Source organism: Alexandromys fortis, unplaced genomic scaffold (assembly GCF_014885135.2).
Source record: "Alexandromys fortis isolate MF-2015 unplaced genomic scaffold, M_Fortis_MF-2015_v1.1 scaffold_54, whole genome shotgun sequence".
NCBI classification, from domain to species: Eukaryota; Metazoa; Chordata; class Mammalia; order Rodentia; family Cricetidae; genus Alexandromys; species Alexandromys fortis.
In genome coordinates, this window is record NW_026067958.1 from 8,595,823 (window position 1) to 8,622,307 (window position 26,485).

Below are 26,485 nucleotides of genomic sequence, written 5' to 3' on the forward strand. Positions count from 1 at the left end.
GGCGAAAAAAGTTTTGGAGAAATTAGCAATACAAGGAACATAACTAAACATAAAAAATGCAACTTATAGTAGCCTATACCCAACATCAATATAAATGCTGAGAAACTCAAAGCAATTCCAATAAAATCAGGACTAAGACAAGGCTGTCCTCTCTCTCTCTCTCTCTCTCTCTCTCTCTCTCTCTCTCTCTCTCTCTCTCTCTCTCCTCTTCAATATAGTACTTGAAGTTCTAACTAGAGCAAAAAGTCAACTTAAAGAAGATCAAGGGGATACAAATTGCAAAGAAAGCAGTCAAAGTAACACTATTTGCAGATGATATGACAGCTGCCCATGGGAGAACAGGACCAGGTACAAAACTCATCTTCCTGTTTTCATTAGAATCCATCTAGATTTATACATGAAATTAGTTAGTAGTTTTAAAAAACACTACTTAATAAATAACTGATGTTTTAAAAACAAACAAAACAAAAACCAGGGTACAGGTCAAATGAAGCATATTCATGGACCAAATCTGGCTCTGAGAACCTCTGCCTTACATGTTTTGTTGGCTTCTTAAGTCCATTCCTCCCTTGCATGTCACCTGACCTGGCTCTAGTACAGACAATTGCCCATTTGACCTAGGAAGTAAGCAGTGTTAGCGTTAGGAGTCAGGATGGAGTTAGCATCTCAGGACCAGGGAGTGCTACTTGCCATGGACTGGTGTGGTAGATCCAGAGGAGTCACAAACTCTCAGGAGCATGACTGAGGAAGTATACTCTTTTAGATTTAGATATGAAGTCTAAATAGTTCTACTTTGCCAGCTATTCCCAATGGAGACTGAATCTTAAACAGATAAAGGTTTTATGTAAGTCTTCGGCATGTCTCAGGATCACCACAACTAGATTCCTAACACTGTCCTTACAATGTCATTGGTGCCCCAAATTTCTCATCTCTTTCATGTACACATGAAGGGAACACAGATGGATTAGAGAAGTTGTAACTATCACTCAGCTCATTCTACCCTGAAAACCATTAACATTTCCCAGAAACCTGAAAACATTTTTGAAAGCAATTTTATGAAAATGCTTACAAAAAAGGTGAATTTGTTCTAAACCTTCAAATTACAGGCACAATAGTTCAGAGACTGATGACATTAACTCTAGTCCAGTACATCATACTGCTATTTAGTACCTTACTATCCTCACTGGTTTGAGCATATGGCATATTTGATACAGCACAGGTGCTAATGGCTGCTTCTGACAAATGGCAGAAAATACTCTGACCAGGGAGGTGGTAAAAGCAAAGCACTGCATTCTGGTCGGCCAGTGCTGAGAACATGCAATATTAACACTAATTTTGGGAAGTCTGTAGCTAGGGGCTGCACCAGTCACAAATATGTGTGGGGAGAAAAGCTCATACAAGAGGAAGATAAGATAGGTGCTAAAGCTGGGAAGAAAACACGATCTGTCATCAGAAAAGTAAGTGATTTCCCATTTTAAATAACCAAAAATATTAAAATGCACAGCATGACTTAGAATGCTGCTTCAAATTTCAATTTAATACTAGTGAACGGTATGCCAACAACTTCCTTATACACATGACTCTGACTACTGGAATGATCCTGCAGGACTGAGGCTGTGTTACTGCATATGAAGGAGGTTATTAAGTGCTTTATAATGATTATGTTAAAGGTCATATTTCTCATACACATAACCTCACTTACTATTATGAATTAGACATGTACATGAGCAGACAATGGTCTTCTTCCATTAAATGCAAACTGGCTGAAATTACTGCTGAAGTTGCCAGGCTGTAAGAGAAAAGAGATCAAATTAATGAGGATGAGGTTGTATAATCAGTTTATGAAACAAATTGTGCTGGGGTCACGGCTGATATCACCAACTCCCACATATCCAAGTACACTTTAAAATGTGACTCCTCTCCTTTTCTAACACAAACTCTAAGTCAAGTTGTTTCTTACTTCTCTTCCATTCCAATTGATCGTGACACCCGTAGCAGAAACATCTGAGCACTAACTCTCTACTGCCAGAGGGACAGAGACCCACCTCCTTGGTAGGGCATTTTTGGCTTTCCTAAGATTGGCCAATACTTCAAATCCAGGAGTTTTCTATCTAAGCTGATATAAAAACCAGTGGGGGGGAGCTTTAAAAGATAAGCAGGTTGATAACCTATGCCTCAGAAACTACTTAACAGTTCTGAGGCAAGATTCTGAGACTTGCAGCTTTAAGAAATCTGGATGGTACTTCTGAATTGCCAAGACTGAAGCACTTAACCAATTTTCCCACCTATTATTGCCACACACATGGCAAGTAGCATTCCCTGGTCCTGAGATGCTAACTCCATCCTGACTCCTAACACTAACACTGCTTACTTCCTAGGTCAAATGGGCAATTGTCTGTACTAGAGCCAGGTCAGGTGACATGCAAGGGAGGAATGGACTTAAGAAGCCAACAAAACATGTAAGGCAGAGGTTCTCAGAGCCAGATTTGGTCCATGAATATGCTTCATTTGACCTGTACCCTGGTTTTTGTTTTGTTTGTTTTTAAAACATCAGTTATTTATTAAGTAGTGTTTTTTAAAACTACTAACTAATTTCATGTATAAATCTAGATGGATTCTAATGAAAACAGGAAGATGAGTTTTGTACCTGGTCCTGTTCTCCCATGGGCAGCTGTCATATCATCTGCAAATAGTGTTACTTTGACTGCTTTCTTTGCAATTTGTATCCCCTTGATCTTCTTTAAGTTGGCAGACAGTGGTGGCAGCTTGCTTGTTTCTAGCCCTCTATTCAGGCAGACTATCCCCTAGCCTATCATTTCTTCCCTAACTCTAGTTACAGCTCCTCCATTCTTCTGAAACCCAGTGAACCTTCAGCACTATCTTTAGAAACATGGCAATCACAATGGGATTACCATTCTGAGCATCCTAAACCCACTAATTTCCTCTGTAAAAAAATTTATGGCAATGACACTTTTACTGAGGATGCTTCTTTAACACCTTGAACCCTGTATTTCAGGCCCCTAGGGGAAGGTAAACTTTCTCTAGCATCTTTTGTTCACTCTTCCTAGCCTCCAGCTCTGACAGTATTAAGCATAAATCAGGTACTCATGTGTGCAACGCTTAATGATCACTGAATAAATTATATTCTCTTAAATTTATGAAGAGATTTTTCTTAGTCTGACAAGCTAGGCTGTCACCTTTCAGGGCTGTGTATGCACACAGTGACATGTTGTTCACTAGAAGCATCATTAGGCCCATGTAGAAATGATAATCACTTGTTCACAAAACCTGACGTGGTGTCAAATATCTATTAATGTGTTTTCCCTATAGATAGAATGATTTCCATGTTTATATATTCCCCATGCATATGTATTATGCTATGTGTGGATGAGCAGAAAGGATAGTAAAACAGCTCTTCATCTCTCTACATATGCTTCAAACGGTCCTCTCAAGCAAAGGGACAGCTGAGCCCATCCTAACCCACTATGGGGAGGACCAACCAGAGTGCTTCTCCCTCAGTTTACACTGAGTGATACTTTAATACATGTGCTTAATACATGTCTTCATATGTGGTGACCCCCAACCATGAAGTTATTTCATTGCTACTGTACATCTGTAATTTTATTACTCCTATGAATCATGATGTAAGCATCTGATATGCAGAATATTTGATATGCAGTCCCTATCAAAGGATCATGCAACCCCCAAAAGGTCGTGCCATAAGTTGAGAATCAGTGGTTTAGTGTCAAGAGCTTATAGGCCAATGTCTATGACACAGTGCCCAAAGCCAAGTTGCATTGGAAGAAGAGCAGCCAGCCACATGACTACCAGAGCTCCAGCTTAGCCCATAAAGTTCACAACGTATCTCTAGAGCCTTCTAGACACAGAGGTACAGCTTCTCCACAAAACAGTATAATACATGGCAGCCGCCTGGAGTTGAAGCAGCACTGGTGCTTTTGGGTTAAACAGTCCTGAAAGTGCTGGCTGAGAGAAAAACCACTATTTATAATATTGCTTTTGTGGGAAAATGTTTCCTGTATTCCAAACAACAGGTCAGACATGAACTTCTGCAATAAAGATTATTTCTGAGATTGGGACTGACTGTTTCTTGTTAATTGCACTATGTTCAGTATTTTCCTAGGCTAAGGCAGCAACCAGAAGAGTATAACAAGAATAACTAGCTGCCATGAACATGGGTCAGAAGTATCCATGAGAATGAATGCCAGAGGGCAAGATGGGAAGAAACCCAGTACATTCTTAGTTTGCTTAATGAGTGTTAACGAACACTATTAAAGTCTATGCTATATGGGAAACAAAAATTAGGAAAGATTTTGATTTGTAACCTTAACCTAGGATGGGAGATAGCAGATATAAAGTTCACACACACACACAAAGCTACATGGTTAAAGCATAGGAATACAAACAAACATTAGATATAGGCAGCAGAGAGAGAAAGACGAGCCAGTACTTCCAGGTGGAAGCTGAAACTTCATAAAGGTTTTACCTGGTGTGGCAGCTTGAATACTGGCCCTCTCCCCAAGGCTCATGTATTTGAATAGTAGGACCCTAGTTGGTGCCACTGTTTGGAGAGATCTAGGAGGTGTGGCCTTGCTGGAGGATGTATGCCACCAGGAACAGGTTCTGAGGCCTCAGTATTCTCAGTGTGTTCTCCATCTCCCCGCCCCCTACCTTCTCTTTCTGCTCTTTCTCTCTCTGCTTTATGCTTGTGGTTCAAGGTGTGAACTCACAGCTTCCTGCTCTAGCTTCCACACCTGCATACTGCTTCCACCTTGCTGTATAGACTCTGACCCCCTGGGACTATAAGTCAAAACTAACTGTTTCTTGCACAAGCTGTCTTCATTATGATGTTTTATCACAAAACAAAATTAATACTCATGGGATTTAAGACATAGAGGAAGCAGCAAGCTTGGTTAAGCAGAAACCACCATAGGCATCAGAAGATCACAGATATTATGTATTAAAAACAGCACCATGGATTTAAGAAGTTATTGACCTACCAAGAAAGGTTTCACATACAAGAGAAGTAAAAGGTACTCTGAGAAATATGAAAGTCACAAAGTGGCAAATGTGCCAGTCACCTTTATTCTTTGCTCTTAAGTCTGTGTTGAGCTATAGCTAAGACTTACATGAAGTAAGCTGACTTAGCAAGTGTCTTCTTTCTTCCAAAACATTCATATTGGATGATGCATGACATTCATCTTTATCTGAAAGCAAATGTAATGGAAGCATTAAAACAGAAAGAATTGATAAGTACCTTACAGAAACTAATTAGATGGTTGCACCCGAAAAGTAATAAAAATTATATGAAGCACTATAAAATTGACATTCGTCATACTATGAGTCATTTAAGAACCTAAAATAAAACCCTATCCTGCTCAGAGAGTTTGAAAAGTGAGATACATAATATTGCTCTTCATTGATTTCACTTCAGAATAATAAAACTTAGAGAAAATGTTGTATAATACTGAAGCATGCTTTAAAGATAAACACTGGAGGTCTAGTCACTGTCCTGGTGAACACGGAGCCACCAGGCTGACTAAGAGGAAGTTCCCATTTTCAAGAATCTCATAAACCTCCAGACAGACAAGCAGGAAAGAGTCCACTAGATAGGTCAGCCAGTGCTACAAATAATACAAGGCTTCTGGGACTTTAATTTCTACAAGAAAATAAAGGAAGGCTCTGCCTTCTGGGAAGAAGATACAGGCGGGCAACAGGAGGCTGGCAGGCAGTTAATGCGGTGGGGGTGGATTTAGGCTGAGGTTGTAGTTAAGGAGTTAAATACTAGATTTAGCACAATGGGCTTCAATTTATACTAAAATAAGCCATAAAAGTTTCTAGCTAAAATCATATTCAATTTTATATTTTAAAAGCATAGCTATCAGGCTGAAAAGACCGTCGTCCAGTGGATAAGAAAATGCATTGCAAACATGAGTCTGGATCACAGCACTCAAGTAAAAAGCTGGACATGGGCATACAGTTCTGCCTACAACTGCAGCATGATGGCAAACAAAGACAGCTCTGGCATTGGACTCAAGAGGATTTACTAGGCTTGTGACTCTAGTACAGTGGCTATAGTACCTCCAAATTCAGTAAGAGACCCTGGCTTAAAGAACAAGGTAGCGAATGATAGAGTACAACACCTGATGTCTTCCCCTGGCCTTCACACATATGCCACAGGCTCTCACACACACACCCCTACATGACATGCATACATAAACACATGATCTCTAAATGAATGTGGTTATTTATATACTAGCGTATGGACGAGATACTATGAGAGGACTCCATGGGCAAGAAATCTCTTGTTACTGTAGTAACCAAGATGAGAAGAAACTGGCACAACTGCAACAGAAGTAAAATATTTTTAAAAACTCACTGATGACGATGTCCTTCAGAGTGGGAGCTAGATTAATGACCCCATCAATCAGCCCAGCCTAACAACTAGAGCCATTATCAACCTTGTCACACAGTGACAAACACAGGTGATCTGGTCTGTAATAGACTATCTTTCTAAGCAGATGCATTTACTGTAACCTTAAGAATTCTGTTCTAGAATATCAGAGTCCAATCTGTGACCAACAGACACAGCACACTCATCTGTCTGAAAGGTCAACTTCAGAATGGTCTCTATGACTGTTTGTACTGCCGCGAGCTGGAGTCTGCTCAGCTCGTAAATGGTTTATTTACGTAAGGACAGAATCCCACACAAGACTGCTATCTACCAATGAAAGAAAGGCAAAAAGGGGGTGGGGCTGCCCAATTCTGTCTCTTCAAGGAATAAAGCAGACTGAGATAAACTCAAGGATCACTTGAGATCCTAGAAATTTCAGGAAGATGGTGGAAGAAAATAAGTTTCTAAAAATTGGGAGATTTAGAAGAAAGAAATGCAATTAGTAAACTATACTATTTATGATTATCACTTAAAATATTTTCTTAGGGCTGATATTCAAATTTAAAAATTATTAAGTTGTATTTTAAAGTTATTTTTGATTATCTAATAACAAATGGTTAGCCCTGAGAACATGCATAGGAGTAACAGGTTATTGGTTACTGAGCAGGTTGTTATTTAGGAAAAAAAAAAAAGTGTGTGTCTATGTGTGTGTGTGTGTGTGTGTGTGTGTGTGTATAAAACAACAATTAATTTAAAAGAGGCTATGACTCTGAAAAAGAGCAAAGAGAGGTAGATGGATAGGTTTGGAGAAAGGAAAGGTAAGGAAAAAGATATAATTATATTATAATCTCAAAAAATTAAATAATTAAAAAATATATAGTTCTCTTAAGAGATAACATTTTAAACAGCTGCTCAGGGTCTAGCAAATGTTACTCTCAGAATAACTTCTCTATGTAATTAATGGTAGTGAATTAAGAGATGCATGGCTGACCAATGTGCTGAGAAAAGTGACAACTGATGTTCAGCCCCAAACAGGACTCCAAGACTCAGGGGATGGGATATCTAGGAAGAAGGGGAAGAAAGAATGTAAGAGCTGAAAGATGGTGAGAAGGGCTGAGGGATGCTATCTTGTAGGCACAACGCAGTCAATGTAATCATGACAGCACAGCAGCTTCAGCTGATTGCAATAGGCCTGCACAAAAGACTAGGCCTTAACACTCAATTGTGGACACGGAAAAGGTTCATGGAGTCCTACCCTACCTGATAAAGTACTGGTTACTGATGAGTTCTGGAAAAAGGATCCCATTATCTTCATTTGTCTACTCACTAGTGGGCTTAGCCGGATTCAGTGGACAGTACAACTCCACCCATTATGATGGCTATTCTTGGTGGCCAACTTGACTACATCTAGAAATTATCTAAAAGCCAAATATTGGGCACACCTGTGAGGATTATTTTTTCTTTATTAAATCATTTGAAGTGGGATGACCCATTTCTAATCCGATCTTTGAAGTGAGATGATACACCTTTAATCCAGATAGTTTGCAATGGGAAAATCTACCTCTAATCTGGGCCATACCTTCTGCTGATAGCCTATATAAGGGCATGGAAGAAGGACAGTTGTTCTCTCTTTGCAAGCTTGCTCTCTCTCTTGTTAAAATGCCCATTCCTTTAATGGTGTTAGAGTTCACTTCTTTAGGATTCTGGCAGATACCAAAGACCAGCTGAGACATTGAGTCTTGCAGACTGAACAACTACTGGATTCTTAGACCTCCCATCAGTAGATAGCCAGTAGGACTAGCTGGACCACAGCCTGTAAGCAATTCAAATAAATAAATCTTTGTGTGTGAGTGTGTGTGGGCGTGCATTCTGTAAGTTCTGTTCCTCTAAAGAATCCTGACTAATACACCCATGATAACACCACTGACCCCAGTTAAACTCAGTGAGTCACAAAACAAAACAAAACAAAACAAAACAAAACAAAAGAAACAAAAAAAAAAACAAAACCTTGAATGGTAGAAAGGGACTTGTAGAGAGGGGTGAAGTACTTAAGGGGATCTAGAGATGCTGGGGGATATAATCATAGTATACTATATACATCCATGAACTCTGTCAAAGGTCAAATTTAGTAAGTTATGTAAGAACAAACAAACAAAAATCCCCAAAGAGGACCTGACAGTAACCAGCACTAACAAATTCTTTAGGAATGGCTGTGAATTTGTGAAGAAGTGCCTGCTGGATTCCAGACACACAGCAAGATATACCCGCTCCCCATACCCATGATGAAACATCTAAGGAGGGGAAAGCACAGTGCATTGACAGCAACCATGAAGTGTCGGTAAGATACCAGGGTGGCACAGTGTAAGACAAAAATTTTATCAATTAGGTTTCATTTACTGCACATGGAAAATTGATTTCAGATACAGTTATTTACAAATTTTTGTGTTTTCTACACAATGTGAGTTTACTGATGACAGAGAAGAAGCTAGTACTTATAAAAGTTTTAAGTAAGTAATCTTTAAAAGTAAGATTTTTCTTTTACTTTTTAATCTTAAGGTCACAAAAGGAGTTTAAAGGAAAAAACATATAGAAACAGTAAAACAAAACAAAACAAACAAACAAACAAAAAAAAACCTATCTCTCTACTGTCTCCTACCACCTCAGCCTGCCCCTCTGTTCCCGTGGGGATAACTTTTCATATGTTGGGTTAACGCTACCATTGAGAGCAATATGACAACAAGCTTCAGTGACACTGGGTATACATGCAAACATGTGCAGTGTATGTGAGACACTTCAAAACCTGCTCTGCGTGAGATTTTTAATAAGCATTTCTAAAGAAGACAGAAAAGAAATTAGAAGGATAGAATGGGTGTGTCCAAGCTCGAATGCAGGAAATCTGGGCTATAAAAAAAATCACACTATGATTACTTTCAAATCCCCTAAAATTAGCCAACAAACCCTTTAATCACAGAATACAAACTGACATCTTGAAAGACTCCAGATCATTACAAAACAGTGTGGGAAGTTAAATGGCTCATATCTCACTGGCAGCAACACATGCATTGGACAATGGGCATATCCAGAAGCAGGCACAGGCTGTGTAAACTTGCTCCTGGCAGCAGACCTAGAAACCAAAGCAGTAGATGGTCTGAGTATGTTAGTGCTGAGAGCCAGGTGTGGTCTCTGTGCTGCTGTCCCTGTGACCAAGTAATGGAAGCATCCATTTGCAAAGACTGATGCTAAAATTAAATAAATGTACTGGGTATGTTTGCTTTCTTCAAGTAAATACAATCAAGGGTTTCAAGAGAAAAAATTAAATTTGTTTTACAAAAGCAAAAAAGTACAGCTAAATATTTAGTGACATTAATACAAGAATTGCTTATTATAAAAGAATCAGAAGTGAATAAAATTCACAGGGAATTACATTTATAATGACTTCAGCTCCATATATATGCAAAAGTAGTGAATCTGGAAATACTTCTTTTTATGTTCAAATTCAAATCAAGACATCACTCAGTTGATCTTGCTAGTGAGGTTAGATGGACCATTATGTAATCATAAATTCTACTTCCCAATATTTCTTCCTAGCTTTCTGCGGCAATGTTAAACTAGGAAGGAGAATGTGAGACGGATTTTCTATTGAGCCCACCCTAAGGTAGCTAAAGGAGCCATGTCATGGGCAGAGAAGAGCAAATGAGTGGAAATGGAGAGAAGTCTAGCAGGGAGCGGGCACGTGCTGATCAAGGCCTCCCGCTTCTTTACAACTAGACCACAACTGTTTGTCAATGTCATACTCGCACTTCTACACATCCTTCACCACTCCTTCCCCCCAGTCCAAAAGACTTGCCTCCCCTCGGTCTCCCACTCTGCACGCAATCATCCCTGATTTACTTTAGGTGAATCACCTTTAGACTGGACTACCTACTGAAAGGTCTAAGGAACCTTAGATGGAGGAGTAAGATTTCTCACACTCTTGGGAGACCACACTGGGAGGCACAGTGCTCACATTCGTGTTCAGACAATGCCTGCTGGCTTACTGGTATTGCTCTTTAGTACTTTCCCTAGAAACAGTTCATCCTTGGGAGAAATTTGTGCTTTTGTTGTGAAAACGGTGAATTTGTTCATAGCTTGGGAAACATTCATAGGCTGTATCTGAAGTAACTGTTCACTACATCCTTGTTTCGTTTTGTTTTCTGTGGTAGAGAGAGCAGTATCCTGACTAGGCCAGCAAACTACAGACCACCTAACAACTTTGGGTGCAGATTGTTGAGACAAAATTAACTGTTTTCATGGCAAAAGGATTCTGGGCAGTGTCTACCATCTGAAGCTAACAAAGGGTGAGGGCAGCGGATATAAAACTATACACAAATATGCACATATGGGTCAAAAATCTACAAAAAGCACCTGGCAATGGTGGTGCACACCTTTCACCCCAGCACTGGAGAAGCAGAAGCAGGTGGATCTCTGTGAGTTCGATGCCAGCCTGGTCTACAGAGTGAGTTCCAGGACAAGTTCTAAGGCTACAGAGAAACCCTGTCTTGAAAAACAAAAACAAAAAAAGAATCTACAAAAAGCAATTTACAGTATCATCCATTCAAAAACCCTGTTACTAATATCTATTATGTAACAGCTTTATATTATACCACAGAACTAAAGACAAATGAGAAACATCAAGCATGCTTGTTGACTCCTACAAGATCCAAACATAATAAATCTAAGGACTTATCCACCCACATCCACATAAAACTGCATCACTTGTGGGTAGATTGCATTGCAAACAGTTTATCACATTGTAAACAGATTATTTTGCCAAAGTGACAACAAACTGACATCATTCTAGAAATTCCTTTGCTTTAACTTCTGTCCCCAGGTCCTTTGGCTCCAAGATGTTAAAAGAGAAGAAAGGTCTGCTATCAGCAGTGGGAGCCAATATGCGAAGAGAGCTATGTCCTAGTGAAAGCGGAGATGGAGCAGAAAGGTCACAGGTGTGTGCTGTACTGAGGACATATTTAGACTTCATGGCATTAAATTTCTTCTAAAGCTTAACAGAGAAAGGCAAAGATAGAAAACATTTTCCAGTCACAGAAGTACATGTATTTATACATGGAATCAAAATGGGCTGCTGTATACTCTTAAAACTAGAAAGACGGAAGGGAGTACCTGATTTTCTGAACTGTCAAAAATTAGGAGTGTTGCCACTTCGTATCTGATGCAACTTCCGCTGACTGACTGGATAACTGGCTAAAAATGTGATGGAAAGGTCAAAATGTGCTCCTTTCAATTGAAACCCATTTCTCTAGGGTGGCTTTAGGAGGAAGAACGTCGACTCTAAAAGACAATGTGTTTGCATTCAAACATAAAGATTCTGGATCAAGACAGGCTGAACCACTCTGACAACAAACAGTTGTTAGATACCAATTTTAAAAACTAGTATGTTACTGTTCTGTTGTTTAAATCAAATGCTTCTTTCTGGAACTGCAAAGCAGGGAGCGTGGCCCATCTCATGGAGAAAGCAATTGCTGCTCTTGAAACAGGAGGTTGCTCGCCTACATAATCACCTGGGACAAACTTGGCCAGTACAAGCAGGCAAGAAGGTTAAAGGAGCCTGGGAACGTTTAACATCATGAAGGAATTACAGCTCAGGAAGATCAGAGGGAGCTGCACAGGAAATGTGAACAGTAACCCTTTTCTATCTTTGAGCTTCTTCCTATTGCCTGTGATAATGGAGTCCTACTGCTTGAATATACACAAGCCAGGATCAGAGTGGACAGGAAAGAGAAGGAGGCATTTTATCCGCACACATGAGAGTAAAGCATAAATCTACAATGACATGATGACATGGTGCTGCTCTAGAAAACAGACATTGGCTTCTAATTCTTACTGCCACATATGCGCTGTATCACTGCCTTATCCAAGAGAAATGAGAAGAGTGGGTGGGAAGGCAGGGATGGGATAGCTGGCAGGCTCATCACAAGTGGGGGAACATGGAACCTGAAAGCTAACCAACAAATAGGCCTCCACCCTGGCTGACAGTTAAACATCTTGTTCCCACTCAATCTTCAGGGAGAGCATTCTTTCCATAATAAATAATAAGAGACCCAATCAGACAATTTTATTCCATCCTTTATCTACTCTATGTAAAAGTTTCTTCAATATTCTAAGCCAGAAGCTTGGCAATTCCATTGATTATAAACCATTTTAAAGACTAGCATAGCTAAAAAAAAAAGTTGTGAAACATTTCTAGCTAATTTGAGAAAGCAGATGAGACTGTGCAGGTCTTAGGTATCATTACAAGATCCTGGTTGGGATTTCTTGCTAATGTATCTGCTTTTGGCAAAGAGGAAGTGCTCAGTTTAAATGAACAGATGCAACTGAAAGATACTAATTAAACATAACATGCACACACACACACACATTCTTCAGATGGTGGGGGCAACAAAACAAAGGGGGGAAAGGCTCTTTCCAAATGGATATGCTTAAATATCAAATGGAACTCCACAGGTCCCTCTGGAAGAAATCTCACTTTCCCCACTGGTTTAACTTTAGGATAGATGGTCTCCTATGAAAATCATGCAAACCAAACCAAACCTGAAAGTGAATATGGAGATGACAAAGCAAACCACCAAGGAGAGTCGCAAGAACTATCCAGAAGAATCAAGATTAAAACCAAAGGACCCTTTCACAGCACAGAGCCTTCTTCAAGGCCCACAGTTTTGTTTCGATTTTTCTAATTACTTACATCCATACTTTTTCACACAATAAATGGCACAGTGAGACTGAAAGTAGCAAGTGAGGTAGAAATGGCAGGCTTCTCAGTTGCTTTAAAGAATTGTCAATTTCTTTAGTGATGGCTCTCAGACATGTGATTCCAAAAACACAACCAAGCCAATGGCGCTCATGCTTTCCCTGCGTGCTGAATTGCTTCAGCACTCTTAGCAATGCATCCATGAAATCTCAACCCCGTCACAGTATAAGATGACTACTACTATACTTGGTTAAAGCAGTATAACAAGTCTTTTTCAAGTCTGTCGTTGGTTAAACAACAGAGAGGAGTTAGACATTTCTGACAGCTAGCCCACTCACTAAAAATGTTTATCATGGAATGTTAAAATTTCCTCAGCCAAACTCCCCCAAACCAGGTACATATAAGCACTTTTTTGTCTACCTAATACCACTCTCTCCCAACAGTTCCTAGAACAATTCTGAGATCCCTCTGCAGCAATATTTCTCTCTTTACACCAGTATGACTAAGTCCCACAACAAAGGCACCTTCAGAAACAAACATCCTTCAAACTAGCTTTATGTTTACTACAACTGTCTCTGAAATAAGGCTACCATCAGAGGCACAGGCTTCTAAGCTATCCTCTACTGAGGAAATGTCCAGGGTTGCATCCCTCCCCAGAATGAGGTATGCAGCCACCTCATTCCTGAATCACAGCCTTCCTGTCTCCAGCCTCTGGCATCACATACACTGGACTCCATGGAAGCTGATAAAGGCCAGTAATATACAAGTAACAAAAAACTCTCTTCTTATCAACTTTTTTTTTTTTTTTTTTTTTTTTTTTTTTTTTTTTTTTTTTTTTTTTGGTTTTTCGAGACAGGGTTTCTCTGTGTTGCTTTGGAGCCTGTCCTGGAACTAGCTCTTGTAGACCAGACTGGCTCAAACTCACAGAGATCCACCTGCCTCTACCTCCCAAAGTGCTGGGATTAAAGGCATGTGCCACCACCGCCCGGCCTGTTACCAACTTCTAAAAGGCATCTAAAAAAGAAAACTTTAATTAGAACATGCAATATTAGGTTTCATTATAGCATTCCAAAGAAAATATTTTATTTATTCCTTTCCCCATCCCAGATCCACACTCAACCCCTTAAGCTTCCTTTCTGCTTTCATGTCACTTTATAAAAAAAAATTCTAAAATTTTAGTCTTAAGATGCAAAGTTTCCAGCATTACTAATGTAGTATTATAAAGGAAAAGGAAGATGAAGGTGGAATTGTACAGCTTGAGGTTTTTTGGTTTTGTTGGTGTTTTTGTTTGTTTTTGTTGATGTTGGTATTTTGTTTGTTGTTTCTTTTTCAAGGCAGGATTTCTGTGTATAACTTTGGAGCCTATCCTGGAACTCTCTCTGTAGATGAGTTATCTCAAGGTTTTTATGCAGCTTCTAAGACTAAACTTTATGAAGAAAGCTAAATGTCTTGCCTTAATACATAGGGACCACCATGCAGTAGATACCAGATGCTACTTGCTACTAGTGATATCTAGAGTAGGAAAATCAAAACAGGACAAACGGTCTTATTAAATGAAGCAGCAACTGACACAGTTTATTAAAACAAAACTGCTATTCCGTGTGCTCTGTGTGTGCCTGTGTGTACAGGTGTTACATGATTTGAAAGAATAAACGACAAAATGATCTTGGGAAGATAAAAGGGTCATGCAAGGGAACTTTGGTCTGATCTATAATTCTTTTTTTTTTAAAAAGCATTTTATCTTTTTAAAAGGAAGTATCTTATACACTTTTGGTTTCATTATTAGTCTCAGTCTTGTATTTTAACAAAATATATTTGCTTGTTGATGATCTCAGTTTCTAACCTCACTCTCTTAGCCATGCCATTCACAGTTGTCACACATGCTCAACAATCTTCGTAGTGGCTCTCTATACCTGCTTGTACCAGAAAGGGTCAGACCCACAATTTTATGAAGTTTTAAAACCACTGGACACATTTAATCAAGGAAGAGGAGGGTTTCAAAGTCCAGGAAACCATAAATCAAAATAGTTCTATATAAAAAGATTACCTTTTCCCTTTAAGTTGTGTACATTCGATAAGCCACACACAGAAAGTCAAATAAGACTTGATTAAAAAAAAAAAAAAGCCAAAAGATGTTTACTTAAAATCACTCTAACAATCTGAATGTCCTGAAGGTTGCTGTAATGAAAACTCTCTTCTCTTAGGCTCTTCCTAACTTCTTAACTTGGCTGCATTATATTGGTACCACTTTTTAAAATTCTAACTTTCCTCCTTGCTCCAGGTCACAGCTGACTTTTCATCCCATTCCTTTTCCTACAGATCATCTAGGCCCATAAAGCAGGGACAAATCAGGTCACCAAAGCACAAATTATCTCCCTAAGAGCAGTCAGGAGTGGGCCTTCTAGGGTTCAGACATGGACATAAGCTGGGCATAAGCTGCCAGTATCACCCTTGATATATAGCAGAGACACCCCAGAGACAAGTCCACAGACTTATGAAGTAACTGATACTCCTTCTCATATAATCCACTCCCATCATTCTGACAACCCAAAACACATTCTAGACCTAATACTTCACTATAGAAAATATCAAATGCAAACTTTTAATTCCAAATCTTTTTCTACTTATTTTTCTAGTCTAATGTGAAAAGAAACAGCATGAAGGTGGTCAATAAAAAAGGAAAACAATGATCTTTTGAAGGTATAATACAGGAACAGATTAAGAAAATACTGAGGACTAGTAAGGGACAAGAATACATTTTTATCAACTTTCTTAAAGCTTATTTTAACATCTATTTGGAAAAACTAGAAATTTATTTAAAATTGTAACAACATTAGAGTTTCATAATCTTTATGCCCATAGAAAAAGCAATGAAAAAAATAATTATCAAAATTACAATGTAATAACTCTCTGTGATTAAAACCTCAGATCATATCAAGGAAAAACAAAAAGTAAAATTCTTAAACATTTAGAAAAATTAAAAGGCAGTCATCTGATCCTCCTTTTTTTCATTCAGTTTTACTTTTTGGCACAGGGATAGATGCAGTCCAGGGCCTTAAACATGCTAAGAACAATCCCAACCTCATATGATTCTTGCCTTTTAAATTAAAAATTTTAAACTGCATTAAGCAAAGCTAAAACTTAAAATAATAATTTAAAAAAAAACCTCAAACACAATGGAAACAAGAATTAAAAAAATTTTTTTTACTTGTGTTTAGTTGTGTTTCTTGTTCATCTGAATGAGCACCAAGTGCACACATGTAGACACACGTGGCCACAGCAGCCAGAAGACAGCATTAAACCCTTGCTACTGGATTTAAGCAGTTGTGAGCTGCCTGATGTGGGTGCTGGGAACCAAACCCAGGTCCTCTATAAGAACACCAAGGCACTCCAGTCCTGGAAACAAGAATTTAAGTATTCTTGCTGGCATACTGACACACAGTAGTAACTACAGCACCCAGGAAGCTGATGCAGAAGAACTGTGAGTCTGAGTCCACCCTTGGTCGTACAAGACCCTGTCCATATACAAGCAGAAAACCCTAGCATGCAGCAGGCCACAAACAAAATGAAAGTGACATGAAAATGGGAGCACCATCAGTTAGGATGAAGGGGTTTGGTGGGAAGGGGAAAGGGATTAAAATTAATAAGAAGGAATGAAGTAGGAGGCCCCTTGTGTGTTTCCCAGCCGCCCAGACTCAAAATAACTATTGAGAAATTATATTATTTGCAATACTGTTTGGCCAATAGTTTAAACATATTTCTAGCTAATTTTTATATCCTAAACTAACCCATCTCCATCAATCTGTGTATTGCCACGTGGCTGTGGCTTAACAGGTAAAGATCCGTCGGGCATCTGTCTCTGGTGGGGCTATATGGCACCTCCTGATTCTGCCTACTGGCTATATTCTGTTAAGCCATTGGCAGAAAGCAGCTTCTTTACTCATTAACTAATAAAAGCAACACATACACAGAAGGACTTCCTACACAATTTCCCTTTCTGTGTTTATATAAAAAGAAAAGTTTTAACTTTAACATAGTAAAATTAGATATAACAAAACAGGTATCAAGTAAAAATTATAGTTACAATATTTATATCTACTTTATCTTTTATTATAACTAAAGAAAACTATAACTATCTATTCTTCAACTCCATCAAAGACTCCAGAAGGATATATTACATAAGTAAACAGGAAGTGCATTGTTAAGCAACTTCCAAAACTCTAGAATTGACAGAGACATCTCCCCTCCCCTTCAACCCTCTCCCAAGGTCCCAGTGCTCCCAATTTACTCAGGAGATCTTGTCTTGTTCTACTTCCCATGTAGATTAGATCTATGTATGTCTCTCTTAGGGTCCTTATTGTTGTCTAGGTTCTCTGGGATTGTGATTTGTGGGGTGGGTTTCTTTGTTTTATGTTTAAAAACTACTTTCTATATCTGAGTTACCTCACTCAAAATGATGTTTTCTAGCGCCATCCATTTGCCTGCAAAATTTGAAATGTCATTATTTTTTTCTGCTGTGTAGTACTACATTGTGTAAATGTACCACATTTACCTTATCCATTTTTCAGTCGAAGGGCATTTAGGTTGTTTTCAGGTTCTGGCTATGACAAACAATGCTGCTCTGAACATAGTTGAGCACATGTCTTTGTGGTACGATTAAGCTTCCTTTGGATATATACCCAAAAGTGGTATTGTTGGGTCTTGAGAAAGGTTGTTTCCTAACTTTCTGAGAAATCGCCACACTGACATCCAAAGGGGCTGTATCAGCTTGTATTCCCACCAGCAATGGAGGAGTGTTCCCTTTAACCGAAAACCTCTAAAGTATAAGTTGTCATCAGTGTTTTTGATCTTGGCCATTCTTACAGGTGTAAGCTGGAATCTCAGAGTTGTTTTGATTTGCATTTCTCTGATGACTAAGGATGTAAAACATTTCCTTAAGTGTCTTTCAGCCATTTTAGATTCCTCTGTTGACAGTTCTCTGTTTAGCTCTGTACTCCTTTTTTTTTTATTGGATTATCTTGTCTTTTGATGATGAATTTCTTGAGTTCTTTGTGTATTTTGGAGATCAGACCTCTGTCTGATGTGGGGTTAGTAAAGATCTTTTCCCATTCTGTAGGTTATTGTTTTGTCTTGTTGACCATGTCCTTTGCTTTACAGAAGCTTTTCAGTTTAAATAGGTCCCATTTATTGATTGTTTGTCTCGGTGTCTGTGCTGCTGGGGTTATATTTAGGAAGTGAATACCAAATCACTTAATGTACCAAGAATATCTCTACCAAAAAAAGCTCTCACTAGCCTATTTTTCTGAGGCTTTTATCCTCATAAGATAAATAGTAAATTTTAAATTAACTCTGTAATATAATATAAATTTAAATTATACTCATTCAGATAATATACTTTTATCAAGTACACATAAAACTACTTTCATTTTCCACTTTCACTTTTAATTACTGTGTGATATTTATAGTAAGAAAACAAAAGGGCTAATTTAAGAGAAAATAATTGCTTATTACTAATGCATATTTTTACTTTGAAATGAATAGAATATAACATTTATTGAATGTTTTAAGATGAACAGAAAATGTTCCAGATGAAAAGGAATGTCACAATGAATAAAACTGGCAAAGGAGGATGCCTCACATTCTTTTCCATATGTGTAACACTGTGAAGGTTACTAACAGTCACAAGCAATTCACACCAAGGGCAGAGACTTCATAGTGGGAAACAGTAACCAATGGCTTGGTGTTGGGACTATTTGACTATACTCAGACAGGGCTCTGCTAATCTCAAACTCTTCAGTTCTCCTGCCTTAGTGCCCCACTGCTGGGATTACATGTGTTCAACAACTCACAGGCAGGCTCCAAAAGCTTCTGAAAATATACATGCCTGATAGTATTTGAATGTGTTAGTTTGCCTGAGATGGTCCTAACTTATTCCCACTGTTGGAGTGTCCTACCTAGTACTGCACTTGTGAGTTTTTTTTTTTTTAATATACTTGCATTAAGTTAGTCAGAACTTATTTATATACTTTCAGAGTTGGCCATGGCTCCATAGAGCCATGTAGAAGACTCACTTCCCAATATGCAATCACATCTAAAACATATTAGCAATAGTCCACATTTCTGGATCACAACTGACAGGATCACAACTGCAAGAGCACTCTCAGACAGAACTCAGTACTCTTGCAGAAGAGGGAGACCCCGTGCCGCTGCACTGCTTTATGATAAGCTTGAAAAAGACTTGAAAGTAACAAAAGCAGAGAGGTGTTTTACACAATACTAAATAAAGCATAACTCCATCCAGATCAAGTCAGCTTTGGACGAATCTACTCTGCTCTTGTTTACATCATCTTATTACACAAAGTATAGTGATGCTACTTTCCTGGCTCCATAGACAGAAATTCAAAATTCAATGATGAGTGCTTTCCATCAGTATCAGATATTTCAAATGGAAAAAATCAGTTAATAACAATAATGGTTTGACTGCTTCATTTAGTTCATGAAATCAAAGTAAAGCTTCCAGAAGTTCACCCTGAAAACATGAAATACTCCATTTCCCGTGCTTGTTTACTAACATTCAGCTAAAAACAATTCCAACAACAAATATAAAACAATAACCAGTTTTTACTCGTCACAAGGAGTCAAGCTTTTAAAAGCTACCATGTACCCTGAATTAGTGATTCACTATTGATTTTAGAGGAGTGGTTCTCAACCTGTGGATCATGACCAATCTGGAGGTCAAATATCAGATCTCCTGCATATCAGACATTTACATTAATTTATAACAGCAGCAAAATCACAGTTATGAGGTAACAATAAGATAATTTTATGATCTGGGGGGGGGGGTCACCATAACATGAGGAACTGCACTAAAGGGTGGCAGCATTAGGAAGGTTGAGAAGCACTGATTTAGAAGTTACAGGGTTATGTTCCTGGGAAGCTATGGCACCTTTACAATAGCTGATCAAACTTACCACTGTTGTTTTGTATTTTTATTTTTATATGCCTTATTTAACAAGATCAACAAAGCTGTAACTTAAGTCTGAATGAAGCCTACCTAGCACACGTGCTTTCTCTGTTAAGGCACATCCCAGCCTTCTTCCATTTAGAAACACTATACAACACTTTAGCTCTATATCTGATAGTCATTTGAAATAGCAAAATCACTAACATGCCTAAAACACAGAAACATAACACTGAATAAACCATCAGTAGTTTACAGTACAGCCTAAGGAAGAAGGTATGTGTTCCACTGGAAGTATATTCAGCAAGCAATCCAAAATCCAAACTCCATGCTTTCAAAAGGATTTCAAAATTATTAATAAATTTTAGTAATACAAAGGTTCACAAAGTAAATCTGTAAATAATAAAATCAACTGTCTTCATTTTCATGGTAATAGCAAAATAAACACTAGCGGGGAGTGGTATCATAATAAAAAAAATGTTCTGACTAAACTACAATTACAGAGCAGAAACAAACATGGACTTGGTTCACAAATAACCCATAATTTTGTCCATATAAACTGTAATATACCAGCACCAGTCAAAATGGAAGCAAACTGTATGTTACAACTGAATGCACAAAAGTGTGTGAACGCAATCAAAACTTTATAGGCACTGACAATGATGCTCAAATAGTACTTTTGATGATGACTCAATCGAAAATACTCACTTCATCATAGCAGGACTTGCTTTCATTTCACTAAAATTGAAAGTGGGGGATGCATATGTATTCAAGCACCCAAGTATTTCTTTGAGACAGCCCCCCACCCCACACTGAACCTGAATCTCTCCAATTTGGTTAGGCTGGCTGTTCAGTGAGCTTTCAGAATCCTTTGTCTCCTCCCTGTAACACTAAAACCACAGGCAAGTGAGCTCATGTCTAGCTTTTTAAGGGAGTACTGGGGTTTGAACTCAGGTCCTTGCCCTTGTACAACAAATGATCTTGTTTACTAGGAATTTCTCAAGCCTTCTTTGAATCTTTAAGAGTCACTCTGTAAAACCATTAAGAGCAATGACAACTTCTAATAACCACATAATCTAAATCTCGGCTTCATTTTGGAAATTAAGTCAGCTGGAAACACAGGTTAATGTTTGTTTGTCTCCCTCAAATTCTTTTGCCGAAGTGCTAACTCCCATTGTGATGGCCTTTATAGGCAGGGAACTGGTAGGTCACTTATGTGAGTCCATATTTAGACTCATTTCTCTCTCCCCTACCCCTTTCTTTCTCCCTCTCTCCTAAGACCAAGCCTCTACACTGAGGAAGAGGTCTTCCTGAGATCATTCTGTCTGCACCTTGATCCCACATCCATACAGGCTGTCTGTGTCTTTTTGATAGTCAATATTCAGCTTTTAGAGGGCAGCTACTTTATTCAAGTAACTTTTTATAATGTAGCAGGATAAAAATGAACCTAGGAATATCTTCAGAACAGCAGCATGGAAATTTAGTAACATTTTCAAGACTTCTAAAAGAGATATAACTTATGTGACAAGCTTTGTTTTCTAAAAATTTTGTTAAATAAAAATACTGCACAGAATAGAAAGAACAATACCTGTAAAGGTATATAGCCTGAAATATTTACATATTTAAGTGTTTTAAAAATCTCAGTTTATTATAATATCAGTTATTCAGAATTAGTTTTGAATTTAGCAGGTACCTCAGTACATAAAAAAATCTGAAATTATATTTTAAATATGTAAAATTCAATTTACAGGGGAAAAATTTAAAAAAATCATCAATTTCAAATTTAGTAACCCTAAAATACAATTTGGAAACACTCGTGTTTTATGGAATAATAAATAATACAACCAATTTTTTAAATGCATTATTTTAATATGTAAATATTCACATTTAAGATTAAGAAACTAATGATCTGGGCATGGTGATATATACCACAACCCAGCACTTGTGAGGCCGAGGTAAGAAGAAGATGATAACTTTGAAGCCAGCCTGAGCTGCACATTGAGGCTTGATCTCAAAGAGAAAAAGAAACTGAATGATACATGCCAATTTTTATGATAAAGGCACTTATATTTTTTGTCTGTTAGAAAAATTAACAAAATAGTTTTTATTTGGCTTTAATGAACACATATATTAGTACTTATAGAATAAACTTGCTTTTAAGATAAGGTCTTTTTAAAATTTTATTATAAAAGAAAATCTTGGAAATAAGTAAAAACATCACACACCAAAATTAATCAGGTCCAAAGACCAAATAACTTAATATACATTTAGAATTGGCATTCAAAATGGAGATAGGATTATTAGACAGTTTCATCAATATTTTTGACTGAAAAACAATTTTTAGTGAAGTATTAAATTTTTATAATACATAATTCTATTTATTTATAATTTATAATACTATATCTTATTATTTTTTATTCTCTATACTATCTCAATTTGAAAAATAAATTATTAACCTGGATACAATAGTTAATCTTACATATCAATTTATCTGGGATTTGATGTTCAGATGCTGCAGAAGGGTCTCCTGTGGACATGACTAATATTTACCATTAGTTAACTTTGAATTATACAGATCACCTTCCATAATATCTATCTACCCAGGTAGAGGCCTTATTAGAAAAGACTTGTATTTTTTGAAGAATCTTTCTCAAGACTGTAACATATACACACCCTGTCTCGGTTTCTAGCCAGCCAGCTCCTCTTACAATCATGTGAGCTACTCATACTCCCATTCCATTTATCTGTTTATCTCTTTGCTAGTTCTCCCAACTCACATACTAGGGATCCAGTTCATTATCCTAACATCAGTACAACAAAGAGAGAGAAAGGTCAAGAATGTATCCTACCTCTGTGAGCTATATCACTGGGTACCCAACAGTAGACAAGGGCAAGTGTCTATAAAATATCCCAACTGCTAAATGACAACGTGAAATAATTAAAGACTCAAATGAATGAGTGTATAGAGCAAACACAAATGTCAGCTAAGACCACAATATGCCAGACCTGAAGCCTCCATGCCATTTAGTTACTTGTCAGGAATTCTCAGCTCCCCACCCCCCACACACACACCTCAAACTTAATATGTCAAAATGTGGGCATGGGACTCTGTAATCTGTGATGTAACAAGTCCACCAAGTAACTCAGATCTGCTATACTTTGCTTAACTCTACACAGTGTTGCTAATAGGAAGAGCTTCCACCTGAGTCCCCTTAGGGACAGGTACCAATTTGACCTCCAGAGGTCAATGAAGCATGACCGTCAACACCACAAATACAGAAAAACCAAAGCTCAGAATGGATCAAGTGTCAAAGTCAAACCTGTCAGGTTCTTCAAACTGTATGGACACTAAAGAGATAGGACAGTAACCTAACATTAGGAATCTGTGGACTAATTGGCAATAAGACAAATTGACCTAGGAGTCTGGTTTCTGTAATGAGGAGGGAGTGCCACAGAATTCTACAATAAACAATTTAAGTGGGAAAATGTATTCAAAGCAATCACTTAAAGTCTCTGAACATTTTTCTAAGGACATACAACAAATGAATAAACATTCAAGAAAATCCACAAAGTCTCAGCAAGATCTGAACCACAACCTGCTCCCTCCTCTCTTCTCCTATACTTCTACTGGTAACCTATTGAGTAACTCCAGAAACTCCAGGCAGTGTTCCCTCAGCACTGTGACTGCATGAAGCTGTACCCTGGGAAGGCAGACTGCTGGCGCTCTCTCTCCTCAGTCCTTCACTGTAGACTCTGGACAGGCAAGGTTGAGAAGACCAGAGCACCTTTCTCTAGTGGGAAAGTTGCACTAGGTGCAGCAGATAAAGAACCCATGGCTTAGCCTTTCTCACCCATCTTTATTCCACACCCAGAGAGACAAGTCAAGAATGTGTTTGCGTTCAACAGCCCTGAAAAAGCAGAGAAAGCAAAGTCATTGTGGGAGAAGCGAGGCAGCACCTTTGCCCTAGTTCTTACACAATGGTGCAAGCAAGGTTCTTCCCAGAAAGGGAGGCAAACTGGAGCAGCAGGCCTCGGGGACAAAGAGCACAAATACACTGATGGAACGTTAAGCAGTTACACTACCAAACAGAAATTCAAAGTCACAAAAAACAAGTACCATGAAAAGTAACTATGTGCATGATCAGAAATGATTCTCAAATAACATGTCTCTTACATGACGAAGAGTAATGCAAGAAAATATGTCTGCAGTTGTGCAGCCTTCAATGTTGTGTACTTGCTGTCAAGTGTGGACAATGCTCTACGGCCAGCTCACATCCACAGGGATGAATAGGACGAAGTACCAAAAACTAATACAACTATCTTTATTTACACATACTCCTTTTCTCTCTCAGTTCCTTCAAAGGTAGATTATATAAAATACAAATTATAATTATGTTGAGCTTCTCATATATAGTGATTAATATATGTAACAATAGCACAAAATAGGAGGTAAAATGGAACTACATATAGAGAAAGGAAATTCTATTTTGCTTAAATTTAGAACAAATCAAAGAATCTTCAAGGTACACAGTAAATCAGTAAGTCCTGTGTCTACTCATTCTGTATCTTTATTTCCAACCAACTTAGAGTGAAAATATTTGGGGAAAGGCTATAGCTATGATAAACATGTACAGACTGCTTTTCTTCATCATTATTCCCCAAACAAGAAAACACAGTAGAATAGTTATTTATAGCTATTTATGTAGCACTTACATGGTACTACATATGCATGTACGTATGCAGCCTATAAATGATTAAGCACACAGAATGGTGTACATATATAAGTAAGTATATAGATATATAAACTTCAAAAAAGTCATTCAAAAAATTCAAAATATTATCAATTAAAATATCACATGAATCAAAATGTCACATTAAAAGATACTAATTTCAAAAGAAAATGATAAAGTTTAAGAAAAAAGGATATGAGCCCTAAAGAAAACAAATATAAACCTTTAATGTACATGAAACACTTCCCACATCAGATCCTGTGCTGGGTCCAAAACAACCCTTACTAACTCAGATTAAAATCAAGCAAGGGTATGAATCCAATAGATTGGAAATGAAAATTATTATAAGACTTTACAGGAATAAATATGAAAATATTTTACAAATAAGGAAAAATAAATGAACAGATTTCTGAATAACCAATGGGTTAAAAAGAAATCACAAAGAAAATAAAAAAATACCTTGAATGTGCAAAACAGACACTTATGAGACATTACTAGAGAAATTAGTACATAAAAGATAATTATAACTATAATAAAAACCCATTTTTAAAAAAGAAGTTTCCACCTGGGTGGTGGTGGTGCACGTGTTTAATTCCAGAACTTGGGAGGTAGGCAGGCAGATCTCTGAGATGGAGGCCAGCCTAATTACAAAGTGAGTTCCAGAACACCCAGGACCACACAAAGAAGCCCTGTCTCAAGAAACAAACAAAAAAATTAAAACTAAAATTAAAATGAAAAAGGAGCTACCAAGTCAATAACCAAACCTTCTACTCATGAAGAATCTAGAAAGAGTAAATTAGCCCTAAACAGAGGAAGGAAATAACATGCAAATGAAATAGAAACTGCAAAAAGGAAAATCAACAACAAAAAACTGCCAAAGGATCATCATTATTATGATTGGTGATCAAAGATTATGACAGACAGAAAGATTTATGAGAAATAAATGAAAAAGGAGCTGAAGAAACAGCTCTGCTGTAAAAAGCATATACTGCTAGTAGAGGACCTTAGTTTGGTCCCAGCATCCATTACCAGGCAGCTCACAACTGCCTCTATCTCTAGCTTCAGGAGGTTCTGACATCTCTAAGTACCAACATTCACATGCACATACCCACACACATACACACAATTAAACTTTATTTCTTTTTAAAAAACAAAACAAAAAAAAAAAAAGAGAGAAGAGGGTTCTCAAGAGGTCAAAAGAAATTAAGCACCTGTGGGGAAAATTTGTCCTTGAAGGTATCAGAACAATAGACTCCTAAATCCTGATCACCCTGGGACTTGTAAGGAGTCATGAATCTTTACTAGTTTAAGCCAAACACAGAACTTCATACTCCTTGCCACTCAAAAAGGGAAATAAGATAGAAGTCTGGCCAGTCAGGGCAGGCCTTCCAAGAGGAACTGGAAGGTTCCTTCTCCACTTCAGAGAAGACAAGAAAGAGATACCTTCTTTTCTTATACTTTTGAGGGCTTTGATACAAAGATAAAATACCTGTAGCTAAAACTGTAGGTCATTGGGGTCTAAGGACAAAAAGCCATAATCCAAGGTTGTAGAAAAGGGAACCAGCCCAACCACAGCTATACTAGATATTACAGGTAGATAAACAAATATACTTGCTCTAATTTCATTTCTGTTGCTG

At 37.8% G+C, this 26,485-nt stretch overlaps 1 protein-coding gene across 8 annotated transcripts in view; it reads right to left on the bottom strand.

Annotated features, from left to right (window-relative positions):
* The window catches only part of Znf438 (zinc finger protein 438), a 144,649-nt gene that overhangs the window by 105,685 nt on the left and 12,479 nt on the right, over positions 1 to 26,485 (bottom strand). For 4 of the 8 annotated variants that reach the window (XM_050152540.1, XM_050152539.1, XM_050152545.1 and 1 more), the window contains exons 2-3: positions 5,148 to 5,225; positions 1,703 to 1,789 (exon numbers count right to left, since the gene is read on the bottom strand). The exons of 2 other annotated variants lie outside the window; for them this stretch is intronic. The gene's annotated coding sequence lies outside the window, so the exon portion shown is untranslated. The remainder of the gene's footprint in view (positions 1 to 1,702; positions 1,790 to 5,147; positions 5,226 to 26,485) is intronic. 2 more of the 8 variants (XM_050152543.1, XM_050152541.1) reach the window with 1 other exon arrangement.